The sequence below is a fragment of the Rhipicephalus microplus genome, chromosome 9 (assembly GCF_043290135.1).
Source record: "Rhipicephalus microplus isolate Deutch F79 chromosome 9, USDA_Rmic, whole genome shotgun sequence".
NCBI classification, from domain to species: Eukaryota; Metazoa; Arthropoda; class Arachnida; order Ixodida; family Ixodidae; genus Rhipicephalus; species Rhipicephalus microplus.
Window position 1 is genome coordinate 60,608,844 of NC_134708.1, and position 23,753 is coordinate 60,632,596.

Genomic DNA, 23,753 nt, shown 5'->3' on the forward strand with positions numbered 1-23,753 from the left:
GCCCTTCTATATGTCGGGCTTTGTTGTCGAAATGCGGGAAGGGTTTCCAAACTGCGATCGCGTTTGGAAATCACTTCAAACGTCCTTTCTCGCAGTTTGGAAACCCTTCCCGCATTTCGACAACAAAGCCCGACATATAGAAGGGCCACCCCATACACAATTAAAACCCCCAAACGCGGATTCGCAGAGCAAAATAGCATTCAAAACGACAGACAGCGCCTTAAGAAACATTTTCTCCCGCGCCGACTTCCTGGAGCCTCGGAACGCTGTCCCCGACGCCGAATTAGTGACGGTCTTTAAAAAATAAAAAATAAAAAATAATAATAAAAAAGCATTTTTCGCGACACGCAAGCCCTTACCTTAGCCAGGCCCCGTCTACAATAAAGGGACCGCCACCAAACTGCACTGAACGCAATACTAAGAAAATACACACTGACGACGCCACTCGCGAAGCACAGTGGAACCTGGAACTTTCTGGATATCCTTTCCTCTCTCGTTTTTCAAACTCTTTCTTTCTTTCTGTTTTTTTTTTTTTTTTTTTTTTTTTTCGTTCCTTCTCTCTCATTTTTTACCCAAAATACTATAAATGTGAGCGCAAACAGAATGTACCATGACTCCTGATGAAGGCCAGACTCTGGCCGAAACTGTCGAATTAAACACTTCCGTTGTTACCGTTCTCTTGGAGGATCTACTTGACTTATTGCAACGCTACGGCCATTTTCGCCACCATGCCTATATATATATATATATATATATATATATATATATATATATATATATATATATAGTTCACGTGCTACACGACGCCAAACAGGCTCAAAAAAGTGTGCCAAACTCGCCGCTGATATGCCCGGGGAGGGGTTGAGGCTGCCACCCAGGATCCGGCGAAGAACGACTCTTGCGACGCGTCTCACGAACAAGTAGGAGATGCGTTTATTTACATATTTGTAAGAAAAGTACATTGCAACGAGAGCGTACTGACGCGCCTTTCCATCGCAAGGGCGCAGAGCGCACTCGAGACGAGCGGGCCAGCGAAGTCCAGAGAGAGAGAGCTCTGACCGCACACGCGAGACGCTTTTTATATCCCTTGTCCATGCACGTGCATCTTCTCAGACGCAGGCTGTGTGTCCCAGCGACGCTGATGTGCGTTTCCTGCGGCGCACACAGACGCCTCCCGCGTTTCCTGCAGGACGTGGACAGCGTTTCACTGCTACGCCGATGAGCGTCCCCCGCAAGCCACCTCCCCGCTGTGCCGGTCATAACACCGCCATGGCTACTGGTGGCGCTGACTGACACTCCCACGTTTAATTTACATATAAATCCTATAGAGTGGCTAGGGGGATAGCTGTCATGGTAGCTCAGTGGTAGAGCATCAAACGCGTCATTCAAAGGTCGCAGGTTCGGATCCTGCCCACGGCAAGTTATCATTTCACCCACTTTTCTTCATATTCCCATTACAACTTGGTCTAATATCTTCCCTATACTTTTCTTGGCATTATTTTCTGTTAGATCTCAATAATATTGTGTAAAAAGACGGAAAAACGAGCCCTTAAGTATGCACTTCTTTTCTTATATATGTATATATATATATATATATTCATCGTCATCATCGTCAGCCTGACTACATCCACTGCAGGACAAAGGCCTTTTCCATGTTCCGCCAGTTAACCCGGTCTTGTGCTTGCTGCTGCCAATTTATACCCGCAAACTTCTTAATCTCATCTGTCCAGCTAACCTTCTGACTCCCCCTAACCCGCTTGCCTTCTCTTGTAATCCAGTTAGTTACCCTTAACGACCAGCGGTTATCGTGTCTACGCGCTACATGCCCGGCCCATGTCCATTTCTTCTTCTTGATTTCAGCTATGATATCCTTAACCCCCGTTTGTTCCCTAATCCACTCTGCTCTCTTCTTGTCTCTTAAGGTTACACCTACCATTTTTCTTTCCATTGCTTGCTGCGTCGTCCTCAATTTAAGCTGAACCCTCTTTGTAAGTCTCCAAGTTTTTGCTCCGTAGCTAAGTACCGGCAAGATACAGCTGTTATATACCTTCCTCTAGAGGGATAGTGGCAATCTACCTGTCATAATTTGAGAGTGCTTGCCAAATGTGCTCCACCCCATTCTTATTCTTCTAGTTACTTCAATCTCGTGGTTCGGCTCCGTGGTTATTACCTGCTTAAGTAGACATAGTCTTTTACAACTTGAAGTGCACTATTACCTATCTCGAAGCGCTGCTCTTTTCCGAGGTTATACATTACTTTCGTTTTATGAAGATTCATTTTAGGACCCACCTTTCTGCTCTCCTTGTCTAACTCCGTAATCATGAGTTGCAATTCGTCCCCAGAGTTACTCAGTAATGCAATGTCATCGGCGAAGCGCAGGTTACAAGGTACTCTCCATTAACTCTTATCCCTAACTGTTCCCATTCTAGGCTTCTGAAAACCTCCTGTAAGCAGGCGGTAAATAGCATTGGGGAGATTGTGTCCCCCTGCCTTACACCCTTCTTGATTGATATTCTGTTGCTTTCTTTATGAAGCACTATGATAGCAGTTGATCCCCTGTATATTTCTTCCGGGATGTTTATATATACTTCATCGACGCCCTGATTCCGCAGTGTCTGCATGACGGCTGATATTTCTACTGAATCAAACACCTTCTCGTAATCTATGAAGGCTATATATTGTGGTTGGTTATATTCTGAGCATTTCTTTATTACCTGATTGATAGTATGAATGTGGTCGATTGTTGAGTAGCCTGTTCGAAATCCTGCTTGTTCCTTTAGTTGATTGAATTCTAATGTTTTCTTTACTCCGTTAGCAATTACGTTTGTAAATAGCTTGTATACTACAGAGAGCAAGCTGATCGGCCTGTAATTCTTCAAGTCCTTGTCATCTCCTTTCTTATGTATTAAGATGATGTTAGCATTCTCCCAAGACGCTGGTACCCTTCCCGTCAGGAGACACCTCGTAAACAGGGTGGCTAGTTTTTCTAACACAATTTGTCCTCCATCTTTCAGCAGATCTGATGTTACCTGATCCTCACCAGCAGCTTTCCCTCTTTGCATGCTCTCCAAAGCTTTTCTGACTTCTATCATTACTGCTGGGGTGTCATCTGGGTTACTGCTAGTTCTTATAGTATTAAAGTCGTGGTTGTCCCGGCTTCTGTACAGATCTCTGTAAACCTCCTCCGCTATTTTAACTATCCTATTCATATTGGTAGTTATTTTGCCTTCTGTGTCCCTTAATGCACACATCCGATTTTTGCCTGTCCCAAGTTTCCTCTTCACTGCTTTGACGCTTCCTCCGTTTTTCAGAGCGTGTTCAATTCTCTCCATGTTATACCTTCTTACATCGGATACGTTACGCCTATTAATCAGCTTCGAAAGCTCTGCCAGTTCTATTTTGTCTGTTGTACTTGAGACTTTCATGATTTGATGCTTCTTAATGAGATTCTTCGTTTCCTGGGAAGCTATATATATATATATATATATATATATATTTATATATATATATATATATATATATATATATATATATATATATATATATATATATATATATATATATATATATATATATATATATATATATATTTACATCTGTGTGTGTGTGTATGTGAGATCTAACAGACAATAATGCCAAGGAATGTGTAGGGGAAGTTATTAGACCCTATTGTAATGTAAATGTAAACAAAGCAAAGTGGGTGAAAAAATAACTTTCCGTGAGCAGTAACCGAACTTGTGACCTTCGAATAACGCTTTCGATGCTCTACCACTGAGCTACCACGACAATCATCCCCCCAGCCCCTTTATTGGGCTTATATGTGATTGTCAAACACCGAAAAACGAGCCCTTAAGTATACAATTCTTCCCCATAAAAAAAAATATATATATATATATATATATTGTCACGAGCGGTTGCAATGCACGGCGCATACAGCGCGAATGAACATTCAGACAAAAGGTGAAGAAGGAAGACGACGTTGGGTGTGCTGTCTCGAGACCCCTTGTGGAAGTAAACGCGAACCATCCAGGCTCGCCTGTTTTTCAACCTTTTCGTGTACTTCTTGCGTGTAACATTTGGTGGAGCTGTGCTGGGTACCTCCCACGACCTACGACGGAGCCGTCAGCACCAGAACTTCGTAGAAGCCGTCGCCTTGCCGGACTTTCGCCATCGCGCCCCGACATGTCTCTGGAGCAAAATGACCCCCTCAGCAATGCCTCGGCAAGACCACCGCTGTATCAGCATTACCGAGAGCCACGGCCGTTCTCAGCAAAGCCAGGGGAAGACTTCGATGAATGGCTGACCCATTACGAAAGGGTAAGCCAATGCAACAACTGGAACCCGGCCAGCCAGCTCAGGCATGTCGTTTTTTATTTGACGGACACGGCCCTGGTTTGGTATGAAAACCACGCCGACACGCTTACTACATGGAGCAGTCTTATTGAAGAAATGAAGAAGTGCTTTAGCGACTCGGACACTAAGAAGAAACGAGCGGAAACAGCTTTAGCTCAGAGAGCTCAGGTGATCGGCGAGACTTGCACGACATATATTGAAGAAGTTCTCAAGCTGTGTAAGACCATCGACTCTCGAATGCCCGAGGAAGATAAAGTGGGACACCTTTTAAAAGGTATTGCGGAAGACGTCTATAACTTCCTCATTGGAAAAGACAACCTGAACACCGTATCAGACGTGATTCGGCACTGCCGCACATTCGAGGCGCTGAAAACTCGCCGAATCACGCCGAAGTTTGGACGGCTAGCCAATGTCACGACTGTGGCCAGCGTTGACGCGAGTCCGCAGACAGACCTCTCAGCTACCATTCGGCAGATTGTCCGTGAGGAGCTCCTGCGGCACGAAGAACAAACGCGTTATGCGGTGCCGCGTTGCGCCTCCGTCGCTTTCCGAGACGCCGTCTGCGCATCTCCTCCGGCTACTTGGCAGCATTCGGTGAATGCTGCGGATTGTAACAGCTACCGACACGACCCGCATTATGGCCAGACCGAACAACGCCATTACGACTCGATTGATCGGCGTTTTGATCAGCATCCACGCGACGTTCGCCCACGAAGACCCAGCACTGCCTACGACATCCAAGGGGAGGGGATGAGTTACTCTCAGCCTGTGGCCGCTGTGGAATATTTCAATCAGCGTCCGGAAGTTCGCCCTCTGCCCGTGTGTTACAACTGTGGCACGCCTGGCCACATAGCTAGGTATTGTAACCGACGTCGGGCATTCAGCAATGGACAGTCGGGATCGTTTATGCAACACGGTGGTCGTGCAATGGACACTAATAGGCCAGGAAACACCACTTTTGAAGGCTACTTCCGAGAAGAAGGAAGCCGTCACTTCCCTCTGGACAGCTATTCTGGAGAACAAGAAAGGTATCGAAACCGTTACCGCTCTCCTGCCTCCGAACGTACTCTGACACCACCACCAGCTTTCCGAGCGTCTCGATCTCCATCTCCCAGACGGCGTGTGACGTCATCATCTCCTCGACGCCGCTTCGCGTCACCACCGCCGGGAAACTAGCCAGCGCGGCCGATGGAGGTGAGGTCGCTGGAAAATCTTTGCTGCCGACTCGGATACCTCCACCTATCTTCATGCTGAAGAATAAGGTTAATGTACTTATTGATGGCGTTTCTACCATGGCTTTAGTCGACACGGGAGCAACTGTTTCTGTCATGAGTGTGGTGTTCAAAAATCTGCTGGGACGCAAGGTTATGTTTCATTGGGACCACAGCACAAGCTTTCGTGGAGTGAGTGGGGACTCATTATACCCGGTTGGTGTGTGTAACGTGGATGTCTCCTTGGGTGGTCAAACCTTTAACACTGAGTTTACCGTGCTTCCGCGTTCCACACACGATGTAATTCTCGGCATTGACTTTTTGAAATTGTGTGGCGCCAATGTTGACTGCCGAACAGGAGAACTCAGTATTTGCGGAAGTGTGTCCTCTGCGCTCTTAGAAGAATCATCCCAGCAAGAGAGTGTGTTTTGTGTTTCTGAAGACACTGTTGTGCCCGCTTTATCCGCGATGCGCGTTCCTGTTGTTTGTTCGTCTTCTGTTAGTACTTCGTTCGATGTTGCGGTGGAACCGGTCCATAGAAACTGTCTTAAGAAAAATGTGTTGGTTCCGTATTGTATGGTTTCAGTTACCGATGGATGCGCAGGGCTATGGACGCTAAATTGCTCCACTGAAGCCGTAGTGCTGTCTCAAGGCCTAAAACTTGCTACGTTTCAGGGAGAGTCATTTATACCTATGGCAGTGCTTACAGAACTACCGGATACAGCACAAACCAGTGTCTCGCACACCGCAAACGAACACATGCTCGGAATGGTAGCTACATCGCTCAGTGACCATGAACGTCGTGTTTTGATGGCCCTGCTCTCGAAACACTCTTCAATATTCGACTTTGCACAGCACGACGGCCCCACATCGATTCCTGCATCCCGTACTCGCCATCGCATCAACACAGGATCCGCTGAACCGATTCGTCAAAAACCATATCGTGTGTCCTCTGCGGAGCGAAAGATCATCAGCGCTCAAGTCGAAGAAATGATGGGTAAAGGAGTAATTCGGGAATCGTCTAGCCCTTGGGCAGCTCCAGTGATACTGGTGAAGAAGAAAGACGGCACGTGGCGATTCTGTGTCGATTACCGTCGCCTAAATGCCGTTACTAGGAAAGACGTATACCCACTCCCACGAATTGACGACGCCATCGATTGCCTCTTTGCGGCTTCTTACTTCTCTTCTGTGGATTTACGATCAGGTTACTGGCAAATCCCTATGCACCCGGATGACAGAGAGAAGACCGCTTTTGTAACGCCCGATGGACTATTTGAATTCAACGTGATGCCTTTCGGGCTTTGTAACGCCCCCGCAACGTTTGAAAGGTTCATGGACACTATACTTCGCGGTTTGAAGTGGGAAGTTTGTATGTGCTACCTAGACGACGTTGTGATCTTCGGCCGAACATTTCGTGAGCATAACGAGCGCCTGGACTTGGTACTGAACTGCTTGAGGAAGGCCGGCCTTGTGCTTAATTCTAAAAAGTGCCATTTTGGTGAACGACAGACACTTGTGCTGGGACACCTGATCGACAAAGAAGGTATACGACCAGATCCACAAAAGACAACAGCTGTGGAGGCATTCGAGGCACCTCGCTCTGTGAAGCAGCTACGAAGTTTTTTAGGGTTATGCTCCTACTTTCGCCGTTTCATTCCCAAATTTGCTGACATAGCTCATCCGCTCACATGCCTTCTCCAAAAAGGTGTTCCTTTCGAGTGGAGCTCGGAATGCGACTCATCGTTTCGGCAGCTAAAGCTACTGTTGACGTCCCAGCCTATTCTTCGCCACTTCAATCCGTCATCACCGACAGAAGTTCATACCGATGCTAGTGGTGTTGGCATTGGCGCCGTACTAGTTCAGCGTGTCGGCGACAGCGAGCATGTGATATCGTACGCTAGCCGCTCATTGAGTCGCCCCGAGCGCAACTACACTGTCACCGAACAAGAGGGTCTGGCGGTCGTCTTCGCTGTGCAACGGTTTCGATCGTATCTCTACGGGCGCCCCTTTACTGTCGTCACGGATCATCACTCTCTATGCTGGCTTGTGAATCTTCGGGATCCCTCTGGTCGACTAGCACGCTGGGCGCTCCGTCTGCAGGAGTATGATTTCGTTGTTTCCTACAAGAGCGGCCGGCGACACGCTGATGCTGATTGTCTCTCTCGCCTGCCACTCCCAACGACTGAATGTGACGCGGACAACTTTGATGAATACATCGCTTTTGTGTCCACGGGATTTCCGGATATGGATACCTTCATATCAGAGCAGAGGAAAGACGACAGCTTACAGCCGCTATTCGCGGCCGCGCGGGAGTCCGCTGCAGACAATCGTTTTCGCTTACGTGACGGCGCCCTATATAAGACGAACTTCTCGGCTACCGGTGCGCGCTACCTTTTGGTTGTCCCCATGAGCCTTCGCAGTCACGTATTATCTGCCATGCACGACGAACCAACTTCCGGACATCTTGGATGCACAAGAACACTCTACCGTGCTCAGGAACGCTTTTATTGGCCCCGGATGCGCAATGATACCGAACGGTACGTCGCCAGCTGCACCCAATGTCAGCGTTACAAGCGACCAACTGACGCGCCGTCTGGTCGCCTTCAGCCTGTTTCGCCTCCTAGCACCCCCTTTGAGCAAGTTGGTATAGATCTTCTGGGCCCTTTTCCGCGATCCACAGACGGCAATCGTTGGGTCATCGTTTGCGTAGACCACTTAACCCGTTATTGTGAGACGGCAGCACTGCCGTCGGCCACAGCAAAAGACGTTTCCATCTTCTTGCTGTTTCAAGTTATCCTCAGACACGGACCTCCTCGCATCGTAATCAGTGACCGTGGGCGGCAATTTACCGCGGATGTTGTCGAAGAGACCCTTCGTCTGTGCTCATCAAGCTTCCGCCATTCCACTCCATACCATCCACAGACTAATGGTCTAGTGGAACGCACGAACCGAACGCTTGCCAACATGCTGTCCATGTACATCGACTCCGCGCACAAAAACTGGGACACAATTTTGCCTTTCATCACCTATGCTTTCAACACCGCAAGACATGAGACCACTGGTTACTCACCATTCTTTCTCCTTTATGCTCGTCCACCACGCTATAATCTTGACACTATGCTTCCCTACTCTGCTCATCACAGTGAGCCGATCAACGAGATTCTCTGTAGAGCAGAAGAAGCGCGACGCCTCGCTCGGCTACGCACCGTCACCTCGCAAGACCGGTCAAAGATCCGCTATGACGACCGTCACCGACATGTTCACTTCAATCCTGGAGATCAGGTGTGGCTCTGGACGCCTTTACGGAAACGTGGCCTGTACCAGAAATTTCTCGCTCACTATGTCGGGCCCTACGTTATCCTCGAACGCCTCAGTGAGGTCAACTACCGCATAGCACGGCTCACAAGCACTGGACGGCGCTCGGCTAAAACAGAAGTGGCGCACGTCGCTCGCATGAAGCTATGCAATGCACGAACCACTGAGTGACTCGCCCGGCGGGCTTCGTCTGCCAACGGGGAAATGTCACGAGCGGTTGCAATGCACGGCGCATACAGCGCGAATGAACATTCAGACAAAAGGTGAAGAAGGAAGACGACGTTGGGTGTGCTGTCTCGAGACCCCTTGTGGAAGTAAACGCGAACCATCCAGGCTCGCCTGTTTTTCAACCTTTTCGTGTACTTCTTGCGTGTAACAATATATATATATATATATATATATATATATATATATATATATATATATATATATATATATATATATCATCATCAGCCTGGCTACGTCCACTGCAGGACAAAGGCCTCTGCCATGTTCCGCCAGTTAACCCGGTCTTGGGCTTGCTGCTGCCAATTTATACCCGCAAACTTCTTAATTTCATCTGCCCACCTAATCTTCTGTCTCCCCCTAACCCGCTTTCCTTCTCTGGGAATCCAGTTAATTACTCTTAATGACCAGCGGTTATCCTGTCTACGCGCTACATGCCCGGTCCATGTCCATTTCCTCTTCTTGATTTCAGCTATGATATCCTTAACCCCCGTTTGTCCCCTAATCCACTCCACTCTCTTCTTGTTTCTCAAGGTTACACCTACCATTTTTCTTTCCATTGCTTGCTGCGTCGTCCTCAATTTAAGCTGAACCCTCTTTGTGAGTCTCCAGGTTTCTGCTCCGTAGCTAAGTACCGGCAAGATACAGCTGTTATATACCTTCCTCTAGAGGGATAGTGGCAATCTACCTGTCATAATTTGAGAGTGCTTGCCGAATGTGCTCCACCCCATTCTTATTCTTCTAGTTACTTCAATCTCGTGGTTAGGCTCTGCGGTTATTACGTGCCCTAAGTAGACATAATCTTTTACAACTTCAAGTGCACTATTACCTATCTCGAAGCGCTGTTCCTTTCCGAGGTTGTTGTACATTACTTTCGTTTTTTGCAGATTAATTTTAAGACCCACCTTTCTGCTCTCCCTGTGTAACTCCGTAATCATGAGTTGCCATTCGTCCCCTGAGTTACTCAGCAATGCAATGTCATCGGCGAAGCGCAGGTTACTAAGGTATTCTCCATTAACTCTTATCCCTAACTCCTCCCATTCTAGGCTTCTGAAAACCTCCTGTAAGCCCGCGGTAAATAGCATTGGGGAGATTGTGTCCCCCTGCCTTACACCCTTCTTGATTGGTATTCTGTTGCTATCTTTATGAAGCACTATGGTAGCAGTTGATCCCCTGTAAATTTCTTCCAGAATGTTTATATATACTTCATCTACGCCCTGATTCCGCAGTGTCTGCATGACGGCTGATATTTCTACTGAATCAAACCCCTTCTCGTAATCTATGAAGGCTATGTATAGTGGTTGGTTATACTCTGAGCATTTCTCTATTACCTGATAGATAGTATGAATGTGGTCAATTGTTGAGTAGCCTGTTCGAAATCCTGCTTGTTCCTTTGGTTGATTGAATTCTAATGTTTTCTTTACTCTGTTAGCAATTACCTTTGTAAATAGCTTGTACACTACAGAGAGCAAGCTGATCGGCCTGTAATTCTTCAAGTCCTTGTCATCTCCTTTCTTATGTATTAAGATGATGCTAGCGTTCTTCCAAGACTCTGGTACCCTTCCCGTCAGGAGACACCTCGTAAACAGGGTGCCAATAAACAGGGTGCCTCGTAAACAGGAAGCCAATCAATGAGCTAGCACTGAGAGGGAAAGTACAGGAATTCAGAGTGTCGCTGCAGAAAAGGTACTCGGCTCTTAGTGAGGAAACAAACCTTAGCGTAGATACAATGAATGATAATCTGACGAGTATCATTACGGAGTGTGCAGTGGAAGTTGGAGGCAGGGTAGTTAGACAGGACACCGGCAAGCTTTCCCAGAAAACGAAGAACCTAATTAAGAAGCGTTCAACCATGAAAGTGTCAAGTACAACAGACGAAATAGAACTGACAGAGCTTTCGAAGTTGATTAATAGACGTAAAGTATGCGATGTAAGAAGGTATGACATGGAGAAAATATATATATATATATATATATATATATATATATATATATATATATATATATATATATATATATATATATATATATATATATATATATATATATATATATATATATATATATATATATATATATATATATATATATATATATATATATATATATATATATATATATATATATATATATATATATATATATATATATATATATATATATATATATATATATATATATATATATATATATATATATATATATATATATATATATATATATATATATATATATATATATATATATATATATATATATATATATATATATATATATATATATATATATATATATATATATATATATATATATATATATATATATATATATATAAATAAATAAATATATACATATATATATATATATATATATATATATATATATATATATATATATATATATATATATATATATATATATATATATATATATATATATATATATATATATATATATATATATTGTAATGACAGAAGATTGGTGCTGCTGCACTGGCATGAACACGGTTAGTGAAAATAAGAGGCGAATGAAGGCAGAAAGGCAGATAAAGGAACAATCGATGTAGTGAACAGACACTCTAACTATGTCTCTGTGTCGTTCGTTTACAATGATGCAGTCGCTGAAAACGAAGTCCTGCATCTTCGATTCCTGATCGACGGAACCCACCGGCGTGCAGCCGTAGTAAGCGCAATTTGAGGATCACGTCTCAGCCTTCTCAGCACCTGCTCACCTGCCCGCACTGCCACCACCATTTGCGGACGGCGTCTAGGCCACCTCAGCAGTTCCGCACAATTGCTGCCGCACCTGTTTACAAGGGACGTCGCCTGCGTGTCCTCAGCTAAGGATGTAGCCACATGGAGCAAGGGGACCACCGTGCACTCCCCGATGAACCCCCGAGGACTCGTCGGGTGCCTGAACCGGTAAGCTGTGCGGAATTCAGGCATGGGCCTACAGATCTATTGTGTCCAGTCCGCAACGTGCCGTCGGTGAACTCCGGTTTTTAATTGGCCCCTTCACCGTTGTTGACTGTTTGGGCAGTAACAGTGTTCTGCGGCACCCTGGGCGGCGTTTTCCTGTTAGTCGAGACCATGAAATTCTCGGCATCCTCCTCGCTCTGCCAGAATATTGCAAGTGAATCGTTGCCATCGACCACCCTCGCGATGCCGCCCAGGCATGGCATGCTTACGAAGGCACTAATCAGCAATCTTGGACTAAATCGCGTACCAGGCTCACAAACCTATTTCCTCTTCTTTTCTGTGACGCTATCTCCTCCGGCACTCGCTTCACCACGAATGCGAGCTGCAACGCAAGCCACTTAGAAGGCACAGTTGTGCCCTGCAGCTTCCGAACAGAGAGCGTCGAAGAAGGCTACGCAGCACACAGCAACACTGGCCACGAGTATTGTTCCTCGCCGGAGAACACGACCTTCGTCCAGTAATAACTGTCAATGACATGCCCTCGATGACTAGCAGCGCGTGTGAACACCGAGGTGCCAGTTCTTTTTCTGCCTGACACGCACTACTTTCTTAAAAGTCGAGACCAGCACGCGGCACCCATCACAGTACTCAAAGACCCACTGGGGCCACTGACGATTCCGGAGCCTCTTGATGTTGCCTCATCTACGCTAATGATGTCTGCACCAAAACACCCCGTCATGTCACCTTATGTTGCACCCGAACCACCTCCAGAGCCGTCCTCCAGAGCCCTGTTCTAAAGGAAGGCACATTATATCTATATCCGGGAAAGAACATTACAAAAGAAATACTTCATCTTATGATACTGATCGTAAAAGATAATATTTCACCGCCGTCCAGCAGGCCCACGAAGCGGCCGCCAGGTACTCCCTGTCGGTCCCTACGTGGGAGACGCCCGCTACGCGCTAAGCGCGTCCTGCAGGACTCAAATAAAGTTTTTAGATGCGGAGCATCTAATACTCGAGGCTTGTAGTGCGGCGCCGTCCGCAAGCTTCCTCCTCCTTCTTCCACCATCTGTGCATCCCTTCCTCCTCTACACACCGCGCGCGCTTCACTCCTCCACCATCTGTGCACTCTTCCTCCTCTACACACCGCGTGCCGGCAGCTGACGCGCGCGCATGCGCCGTCGCGCTTCGAGAACATCGGCAGCTGACGCGCGCGATGCGCCGTTGCGCTTCTCCCCCTTCTCGAACATTCGATAGCTGACAGTGCATGCGCCGTCGCGCTGTATATATACTCAAGGTAGGTGCTCGCTCGCTCAGTTGCCGCTCGTCGGTTGGTTTGTACGGCGCGTCGACGACCGAGGTCGCAATGATCGACGTCCCTTCGACCAGCGCCGGCCAAAGTGTTGGCGGAACCGCAACCAACTTGTCGCCCGAAGACAAGGCAGCACGGAGAAGAGCTCGCGACGCCGAACGTAAACGTCGGCGTCGAGCGGAAAATGCTCAACTGAGAGAACGTGAAGCCGCTGAGAGACGTCAGCGTCGAGCAGCAGCACCAGATTCGGCCGCTTTGAAACGTAAGCGTCGACAAGAGGACCCGGACTTTTGAAAACGGGAAGCCGAGTGCAAGCGTAGGCGACGAGAGGCCGATCCCGATGCTGCCCGCGAGCGCAAGCGCGCCGAGGTAGCGGCGTGGCGCGCCAAGCAGTATGCCACGCCCAACGCTCGCTTCAAGCGCGACTTCCTCGTCCGAAGCTTCGGCCATACCTGCAAGGTGTGTGATCGTCTTTGGTTCGATAACAACTTAACTCGGATCGGCAACATTCAGAACAACTCCAAAGCGTTGTCGGTTCTTTGCGATACGTTTGGAAAGGGCACCGACTATGCCGACTACGTCGTGTGTGCTACGTGCAAGCAGTCGTTGATTGCCGGTCGAGTTCCCTCGGCTAGCGTGAGTTACGCTCCGCATCCTCCTCAGTGTTCCCCCGAGGGAAGCTGCGGGCAATTTTTTTTCATTCCATTCCATTCACCGCTAAATAACACATATTAGATAAGTTATGCTAATGTTCTGTAGCTCTCTACGATAATTTTATAGTGCTAACAATTGAATGGTAGTTTTCTTGGGGTCTAATAATTTCAAAAAAGGCCTGATGATTTTGATGCGAAATTTTTTTATAATTTACTGTGTTTGCAATTTCTTAGTTCAGAATCAGTGCCGCTTAGTCTATTTCGTATTTGTGAACTCGTTATTGACGCTTTCGAAAAAGAAAAAAGAACGAACATGTGTTGGAAATTCCGGCATACACGCCGGAACAATTCTGTCAAGATTTTACTACTGTCAGCACTTAATCTTAAGTTATCTTTTAAAACACAGAAACCAAGGTTAAGCTTTCGTGGGATCGAAGCTTGTCTGCGGCGGCTGCATTTTCGATGAAGGTGAAAATAGTGTAGGCCCCTGCGCTCAGATTTGGGTGACGTTAAAAACCCAGACCGTCGAAGTTTCTAGAGTCCTAGACTACAGCGTCTCTCATAATTATATGGGGATTTCAAGACGCTAAACTCCATATATCGATCAAGATTAGGCTTTGAACTGAAGAACGGTAATTTTTAAAGCTTCAACTATTAACATTTTTTTTTTCATTTCGGAGGGGATTCCTTTCTTTGACCGGGATATGATTACGAGTCTGGTCTTAGTGAGGGCCTGCGTATTAAGATTTACTTTCTGGCAACCTTTAAACCTGCACCTAAATCTAAGGGCACGTGTTCTCCCAAATTCTGCCTCAGCTGAAAAGGTGCCGCCCCGGCTGGGAATCCAGCCTGCGTTCTCTAGTATACCAACGCCACTTCTCAGCCACTGAGCTAACCCGCATGATTAAACTAGAAAGGAAAGTTATAATGTATTCAGTTATACTTTAGCTAAAAGAGGCAGTTCATTCCAGAAATTTCTACACTTATTTTCACAGCTAAGTGGCGATAACATGCGCTTTAGTACACTGGTGCGTTTCTTTCTTTCCTTCTTTCTTTTTCTGTCTTTACTTTCTTTCCCTCTACATTTTTTTCCTTGATGTTTTTCTTTTCTTACTTTCTTTATTCCTTTGCATTTCATTCTGAATGCGGCCGTCTTCACCTGGTATTAATATTTTAATGTCGAGTTCATCAGTACCAAGGCCTTAGTTAAGTATGAGAATAAAATAACATGTAGAGATGGATTAAGTCAAAATTGTTTATTCAAATCACTAATCACAGGATTAGGGGGGGGGGAGGCGGTTGATAGCAGGCATACCAAGTTTATTAGAGGCCAGGTATACTCGTTTATATCTGTTGTTTGTGGATGAAGTCGAGGAATCCACGGAAGCTGGTATGGTCAGCATAAAACGTTAGTTATTAAAAAGGCAGACACCAACCGCAAGAGAAACTAAAGAGGAATAAAAGGCCTTTCAGCTTTTCGAGTTTGGCTGTACAAGGCTACGGCGGCCTTTCTCTTACAGCCCGTGGCTGTTTACGCACTGCTAATTATTCAAGCGTATCAGGGCGAGGTATATGAGCTCGTATTTCTTCATTTATTTATTTATTTATTTATTTATTTATTTATTTGATTTGTATACATTATACACAGATACACAAGAATACCGAGGAAAGAGGGAGAGAGCATGCTGGCAACTGCCATCTTGAGGGGCACAACGCCTGCTCACTCTTCCGGGAGGAGGGAAGAAACAGAGGAAACAAAGATTAGTGGGAAGAAAGAGGAAAGAAGATTAGGAATGAAAAAAAATTACGAAGGCTACGACGAGTATCAGTAAAAAACAAGGAAATGCAACGTCTCATAACCAGACGAGGAAAAGCTTTCTTTTATTGTGCTTTAAAGTCATTAACTTCGACTAATCTAAGAAGTGAATAATTTCAATTCTGTAGCAATATGAGGGAACCACTCTAGCGATTGCCTAAGAATATGCAGCTCCTGAATGAGGGGTGGGGGGGGTCTAGCTTTTCTAACTAGGCGTGCGATGCTATATAAAGGAAGCCTATTACCTTAAATACCGGTGGCCTAGGACGCTAGTATTAGATAGAACGTTGTGTATGTTGACCACAGCCATAGATACCTACTAGGAAACACATCTTCGGTTTATTAGTATATTACTTAGAGTACTTGAAACTTCACTTGTTCATGAATTTTTCTGCCAGCAAATGTTGCAGGCATAGCAACTGCAAATCTTTTAATATTTTATTGGTGTGATGTACTCGGAGAGGAGTGAAAATTTGTTAAAAAGACGACAATTTCCTGCACATATTTTTTTAGTTATTAATGCCCATGAAAATATGCAAGTACGTAAATATTCCTGCGTGCCATCACTTTTATTCTTACTCGAGCATAAATGTATAATGCGAAAGACTAAGCATGTGGAAGTGGCAAGACCACTTTGGACGTCCGCTCTCCTAGAGCTCAGCAATTTCTGTCGAGGGACGGCTTTTTGCTCTCCCGTAGTAGAGTACCGAGTGCTCTAAATTGTTAAAAACTTTTTCCAAACACACTTCGAGGCTCACGGAATGGCTTAATGCTCTCCTATAGTAGGGTACTCAATACTTTAAATCGTTATTCATTTTTTTTCTAAACCGACACTTCTAGGCTTTACCGGAGTTGAGTTGGGGAGCACGGACTTTGCGTTGGTCGTGCATTTTCCGGAAAATTGCTTGGGCACAGAACGCTTTTTCTCATAAATTTGTCTAATTAGAAATATTGAAGCGAAGCTCTTTAACGTCTGGGTTCCAGAGGATCAGCTACACAAAAAAATGGACGCAATAAGGAAGTACTTGTAGCGTGCGGATAAAATTTAGTAATCTGGTATCTTCGCGTAAAAAAAAAAAACTGTACAGGGCGTAGAGACAACGCAGAAAAGTTGACAAGTTGGAACGTACTTGTTCCGGTCATCACACACTAGACACGAATTGAAAAAAAAAAATACACGTCACAAGCGCAGTCTACCACCTTCAAATTGAACAAAACAAAACACGTGATATATAAAACAGAAAGGACGAGCTGACAAAACATTACCACCCCGCACCAAGCGTCTGAAGTCCAGGCTGCCCCTTTCGGTGTGCTTGTGCTGACTTTGAGCGCGTCCTCCAGAGCTACGCCTTATCTATTCCTTGTTTCGCTCAAAAAATGAAGAAACTCATCAACGCACAGGACCTAACATCTTAAACCCTGTCCATCCAGAGGGCCTGTGCAAAGGCCGTCAGCTTTGACCTGATGGTCCTAGGGTGGGCTTTGCCCGGTGACGTTGAGTTTACTCGCGTCCACTGTAGACCGAATGAACTTGTATCACTTACCCCTCGCCAAGCTTCTAATCTGGTGTCTTGTAGATACGAAAACTTGGCATGACTGAACTGTAGTATTGCTTTGCACTGCCTATGTGGCCGGCTGTGTGGTTATGCTGTGGAGCTGAAATAAAATGCTGTAGTGAACTGGCACATGGACAAGCGTACCTGTGATACCGGAGAAGCATTTGAAATAATGGGCTGTTTGATAATAAGGATATGATGTCAGGTGTCTGATAATAAGGTGTATGAGTGTATGATCATTTGAAGCAATAGGGTGTTGAAATGAAGTGTATAATCCTGCAGTCATTAACTTGCACTGTTTGCGAGGTTTCGCATATACAAGAGACATGATTAGAACCTTCATTGGGGGGGTGATTAGAAATTGTCACTGCCTTCAGTTGATAAGTCTCACTGCTCTCTTAGAGCCTTGGTCTGCCTACCAGTAAAATTGGGAGGGCTCAGCATACCCAACCTAGTTGTAATGTGCCGCATGTTGGCTCTCAAAAACACCTTGGGCACTCTTAGGGAACTCATCGTATCGAGGCAGGAGACTCCTAGTGTATCTGCTAGGAACCTATAGAACATTTTTTTTGGTTTAGCAAACGACATGGGACCAGCTGCCGAACAGCCACCGGCGTATTGCACACATGTTATAAAATCTTTGCAACAGTGGCAAAATGATTTTCCAGTTCAAGAACTTATGGAAATGTCCCTCACCGACATGAGCGAATCTGAAGCATTGAAAAGCCTATCTGAAGAACAACACCGGAAGTGCCGGGCGAAAATATGTTAGACTCTTACAAACACGTCTCTCCGAGGTCCGTGACCTAAGCTGGCTTAGCGAATGGGAGGCTTTACCAACGGCCGACCGCCTTGCGGCGTGGTGCCCTCCACCACAAGGCCTCAATGCGGTCGCGTCGAAACGCTGAACGATGTATTCCATGAAGGTATAGTAGCGCGCAGCATTTGGCGCATGGTTACCAGAATGTTCCAAATAAGTATGTAGTGGAAGTCTAGCCACAGGGATAACTTCGTCGAAATCTTAGTGGCTATCGGAGCCTTCGTCTTTTGGAAGCGGAGGGGACTGGCCCATCTGAGGGGACGCCCTCAGAGAGAAGTGATTCCTCTGCTACATCGGCTCAGAAACGTAATGCTTATGCATCTCAACGCAGAACTAGTCATGCTGGGAGAGGAGGCTTTCCTCCGACGCTGGTCTACGCGATTTATTATCGTAAAAAACAACAGAGTGTCCATGCCTTCCCTCCCCTATTGAGGAGGTGGGCTAGAGCTTGTACCACTGTGACATTACAGTGCGTATTTTCCTTTTCTTCTTTAGAAACATGTCCTTTTTGTGCAATATTGTTCTTGAGCGCGAGAGCAAACTGTCCCCACAGGTGAATGCAAAACATCACCCTACACTGTGAATGACCCCCCCCCCTTGTTTGTCCATGTAGCCTTACTGTATATTTAGGTTTAATCATCTCGACGTCATCAATGTCCTGCCTTTGTTGTACAATTTTCGCATTGTACGTCACTGCATACGCTATAAGTTCTTTTCGCTGTATATAACAGCTTGCATTGTACATACGCATTGATTAGCATTGTCCATTTTTCTGTGTGCACATAAGCTGTGTAAGATATATCCGGAAATGAAATTCTCTTAAATCACTGCTCTCCCATAGAGTACGAAGTAGTCGAAATCGTTGACCACTTATCTCTAAACACAGTCTCATTCTAGTCCGCGCCTAGTTCTATCCGCTATATGCGGCATTGGTATTTTAGCGGGACAGCTCAGTGCTTTCCCATACATGAGTACGAAGTACTTGAAATCATTAAACATTTTTAGGGGCGAAACTTCTTAAAGCGGCACCCGTTCGTCCCTAGTCGTAGTCGTAGGGCGTAACCAGTCTTATGCTTTGACCTGCAAGGTGGTGCCAGTGGGAGAGTTCTCCTGTGCGTTGTTGAACAATTAAAAATTCGCAGCGCGCGAGTTAACTAAAAGCCGAATTCTCCTGTCTCTCATTCGCCGTTATCAGCCATCGGCATGTACATTGAGCACTATCTGACAAGAAAGGGTGCTGCGTTATATTCGCTGGGCGTAACCTCCTTGGTTTTAGAAAGGTTTAGCGAGCGTTGGGCCCCAGTGCCATGAATGCAGTGAACTATTATATACCATGAACTCGAGGTGGTTAAAGGGGGGAAGTAGACAAGAAGCGTAAGCCGTAAAAAAGTCTGCGTGTGCCACCTCTTGTTTAGTTCTTCGAATGTCATCTGCGTGGGGGTTCTTTCATATGCGGAATATTTGATGAAAACATGGCAAGATGGTGGTACTTGGAGTGTTGACTGGATGGAAAACGGACAAAACAGACAGTTGCAAGGACGGAGGCACTGATGGCTGCACAGATGGATGGACGCATAAACGGACGCAGCGGCGGATGCATGGACGAACGCAGGGATGGACACACGGATGGACGTGCGAATGCACGAACAGACGCACGCACGGACGGGTGGATGGATGCATGGCTGGTAACACAGACGGACACATGGACGAATGGAAGCAAGGACGAACAGACGAATGGATTCTTCGCCCCACTTTCTATCATTCCCCCCGTGGATATGCTAAAATTTTTTTTCTAAACACAAGTTATTTTTGCTGTATATAACAGCTGGCACTGTACATATGCATGATTATCATTGTCTATCTTTCTGTTTGCACATAAGCTATGCAAGATATATCTGGAAATAAAATTCTCTTAAACCAGAAGACGTACTTCGAAAGAACCTTTTACAAAAACTAATAGTAGAGTACCTATGTACTCTGAATCGTTACCCACTTTTTCTAAACACACAGACAGCGCTTGTGGGGTATACTTACTCTGAATCGTAAACCCTGAATAGTAATTACTCTGAATCGTATACAAATTTTTCTAAAAGACAAACTTTCTTGCATGCACTGGTTTTAATGAGGGCGTAAAGGAAAAAAGGCATAATAATTCGTATAAATGGCAGAATGACTTGAACAATTTTGCCTCAAAGGTGACACCGTTTGCATAGAAAGGAAACATCACGCCAGTTTTTGTAGTTTCGAAACAAGCGCGTTTCTTGTGTAATACAGCATTTAATTTTTAGAGCTCGTTCGGTTCCTGCCGGTGTGATAGCATAGTCAATGCGCAACATAAAAGCGAGGATCGTTGAGTATGTGGCTTTTTGATTCCTCATTATGATAAGTAACGAAAGCATATAAAGTTACTAGCGCAATATGCTGTATACCATTCACCCCTCAGAGTCATATTCGCAGCAGTGAAAGGGCTCTCAATTACAGCGAAAGCTGTTACGAGATCAAAACACGGCTCACGTGCGGTGCCGTAGATGGCGCTGCTGCCGCCGGTGTACGTAACCAGTACCGCAAGAAATAAGAAAAAAAAACATAGCAATTATAACACACCAAGGACACAATGGTATTCGAGCCCACTTCCACTGCGTGCCAGCCCAGTATTCTACCACTGAGCCGCACCGCAGCTGGAAATTATTTTCTAAACTGACCTTAAGCATGCTTGATTTCGGGAAAGATTGGCGTAAATATGAGTACTAAGGCGTTTCGGAACATCAAAGGAACAATCAAGCGTCACAAAATGCGAATTGCTTGAGGAGTGGGTCGTTATAAGCTCCAACCCAATAAAAAAAACTTAAAACATTAGATCACCTAATAACTATGGCGCATATCCACTTGGGCATAATTTTTTATCGTCGTCAGCAACTGGATAAAAGCATTTCACGAAATTCCTAGCAAGTGTGTAGCGGATACCACGCTTCTCCCGAAAATGACGAAGGATCGCATAATAAATGCTGACCTACTGAATTAAATATAATTATGATTATTTATGGCTCAGTGGGTGCCCAGACAGTGTGCTTGTAAAAGTTACATTAGGAGAGTTTGGTGATATGTGCGTTTAACGTCCGAAAACTACCATATGATTAGGAGAGACGCCGTAGCGGAGGGCTCCGGAAATTTTGACCACCTGGGGTTCTTTAACGTGCACCCAAATCTGAGCACACGGGCCTACACCATTTCCGCCTCCATTGGAAATGCAGCCGCCGCAGCCGGGATTCGATCCCGCGACCAGAGGGTCAGCAGCCGAGTACTTTAGACTTTAGTGTTTAGAGTACTTTAGTGTCGTAAGAAACAGGACGATTGTGCACGTAACATTAGCAGTTTCAAAGTATTACTGAATGTCTACTGCAAATATAGATATGTACTTGCAGTTGGCATTTTAGAATATTGTTTGCGTGGCGAAGTGGGCAATAACAACTTATTTAATAGCCTACTGAGCCGTATATCTTCACTTTGCGAAAAGGGCAAAAAACGCGTCAACCTGCCCACTTTCTCGACACTTTAGCAGCTGTTGATTATTATGTCAGAGCACTTTGTAATAGGTGGGCCTTTATAACACTAACTCATGGTGTGATTCACGTGTTTTGATGTCTGGTGCGATAATATGCCTCTGAAACACAATATTACAACCGGTAAGATATCCGTTATGGTCCCTTTAACGGTTGTATTGTTGCGTGGCAGAATAATAAAATCTCCTTAGATGTCAAAACATGTGCGTTGCATCACAAGGGGACCTTTTAGAGGACTACCCATTACATTCCACTTCATACCATACATATAAATTTTTCCCCGTGGAAGGTTCTGGTAATATCGCGGCTCTGTGGTAAATTACCTGCTCACCACACAGACAGCCTGGGTGTGATTTCAGCTCGTACTTAAAGTTTGTTTATTTATTTCATTTGCATCTTCCTCACTTTTTTGGTTATGAACAAGACAAAAATTGTTCGCTTACAACGAAGTACACCGACTTCGAAATTCTTGAAAAACGAGCTATTTATGGCTGTAGCGTTGAACCCAGCCTCACTTACAGACGTGTCGCTTGTGGACGCGTTTTTTCATGCACCTCACATGTAAATGCTCGGCTTGTTTTAACACTTTTTATTCATGAAACAAAAAAATCAAACTCACCAGAACTATTCATTTATCTAACACGTGAGATAACCAAACGTGAAAAGATGTTGGTGCGCATACTTGAAGCAGTTTCCAAAAAAAAGAATGCATGCGCAATATCGTGTTTTTTTTCTTCGTGCGTAACTTGCATATTGCTATACAAGTCTTTGTATGTCGTTAGATTTATTTGTAAATAGTTGTATGATAAATTCCTTTGTCTTGATTTTGCCTTATGCACACTTTTTCAGGTATATTCCTTAATGCGCAACCACACTTGCAAAGCTTAACATAATAGTCTCGCAATACAATAAAATTATAATAACAATACTAATAGTACTACTAATAATAATAAACAAACATCAATAACAGAAATATGGTCGTCTTTTTTGCAGTGTATGCGCACGAGAAAATTTACTGACATAAAAACGAGCTTTTCAATAAATAGCCGCATGATTCAAAGATGCAGATTGCATGAGGCGGTAACTGTAGCTTATCATATCCTATCATTGACGAGTTAAAGGGGCCATCAAAAGACTATAGAGAGCTTTTTCCATAATTAGAGTCTGCAAGTATTTCCCTACAGTACGGCTCCCGCTTTTTTTTTTTTGTTCTGATTAAGCGACTGTGAACGTTGCATTACAGATTATCACTCCATGCATCACACATTTTCTTACTTTTTCGAAGTGAACGAAATCGACCGCTATTTATTATAAAAACACAAAGAAATCTTACCTTTCTCCGGTCGACCCAAGAAGCGTTTCCTTCTTCTTGCGGTGCTTTCCCAGAGTAAGTCGTCTAGCGAAACACTCAAACTCCACGGGTATAGTCACAGAATCTGAGAAGTCAACGTACAGTCCCAAACTTGACGGGGCTTTAGGTTTATAAAACAAACCAAGGTGTTTAGCACTTTCCTTCTCCCATTTCTTCTTCTTGGTCTTCCCACGACAGCACCAGCGTATTTTTTTTTTCTGAAGCTCGCAAAACTTTCAAGAGCAGACTCTTCACTTTCGGCAGAGCACCCTGAGCGTCACGCCGACTTGGACACCGGGAGAAGAGCAGACGCTGCCGCGCGCTCAACTTTTGGAGCCCGCTCTGGGCGAGCCGGGAGCGCGCAGTTCGACGGCCGTTTCCCTCAACGCCGGGAGGCGGAGCCTAGGCTCTCCCTTTCTCCCCTTGTTTCAACGCGCATTCTGTCTTCCCTTCACTTTCTCCCTCTTCTCTCTCGCGCGCACGCCCGCGCCCACACTCAATATCACTTTTTTTCAATGCTGGTACCCTGTTCTTTTGCTTTCACAATCCCTTACATTTATCTTATTTTTTGAAACAGCGCAGCCATTTTAAATCAGGCCTGCGCCTTCTGCGTGTCTGCCTGGTGTCTCGCATGTGACGCGACCCGTGGCGGGAAGGGGGTG

At 45.2% G+C, this 23,753-nt stretch overlaps 1 protein-coding gene across 1 annotated transcript in view; it reads right to left on the minus strand.

Annotated features, from left to right (window-relative positions):
* Positions 1 to 23,264, minus strand: part of LOC119164802 (orexin receptor type 2) — a 109,376-nt gene extending 86,112 nt beyond the window's left edge. Inside the window, exon 1 of the mRNA XM_037417008.2 lies at positions 23,074 to 23,264. The gene's annotated coding sequence lies outside the window, so the exon portion shown is untranslated. The remainder of the gene's footprint in view (positions 1 to 23,073) is intronic.
* Positions 23,265 to 23,753: the final 489 nt, after the last annotated feature.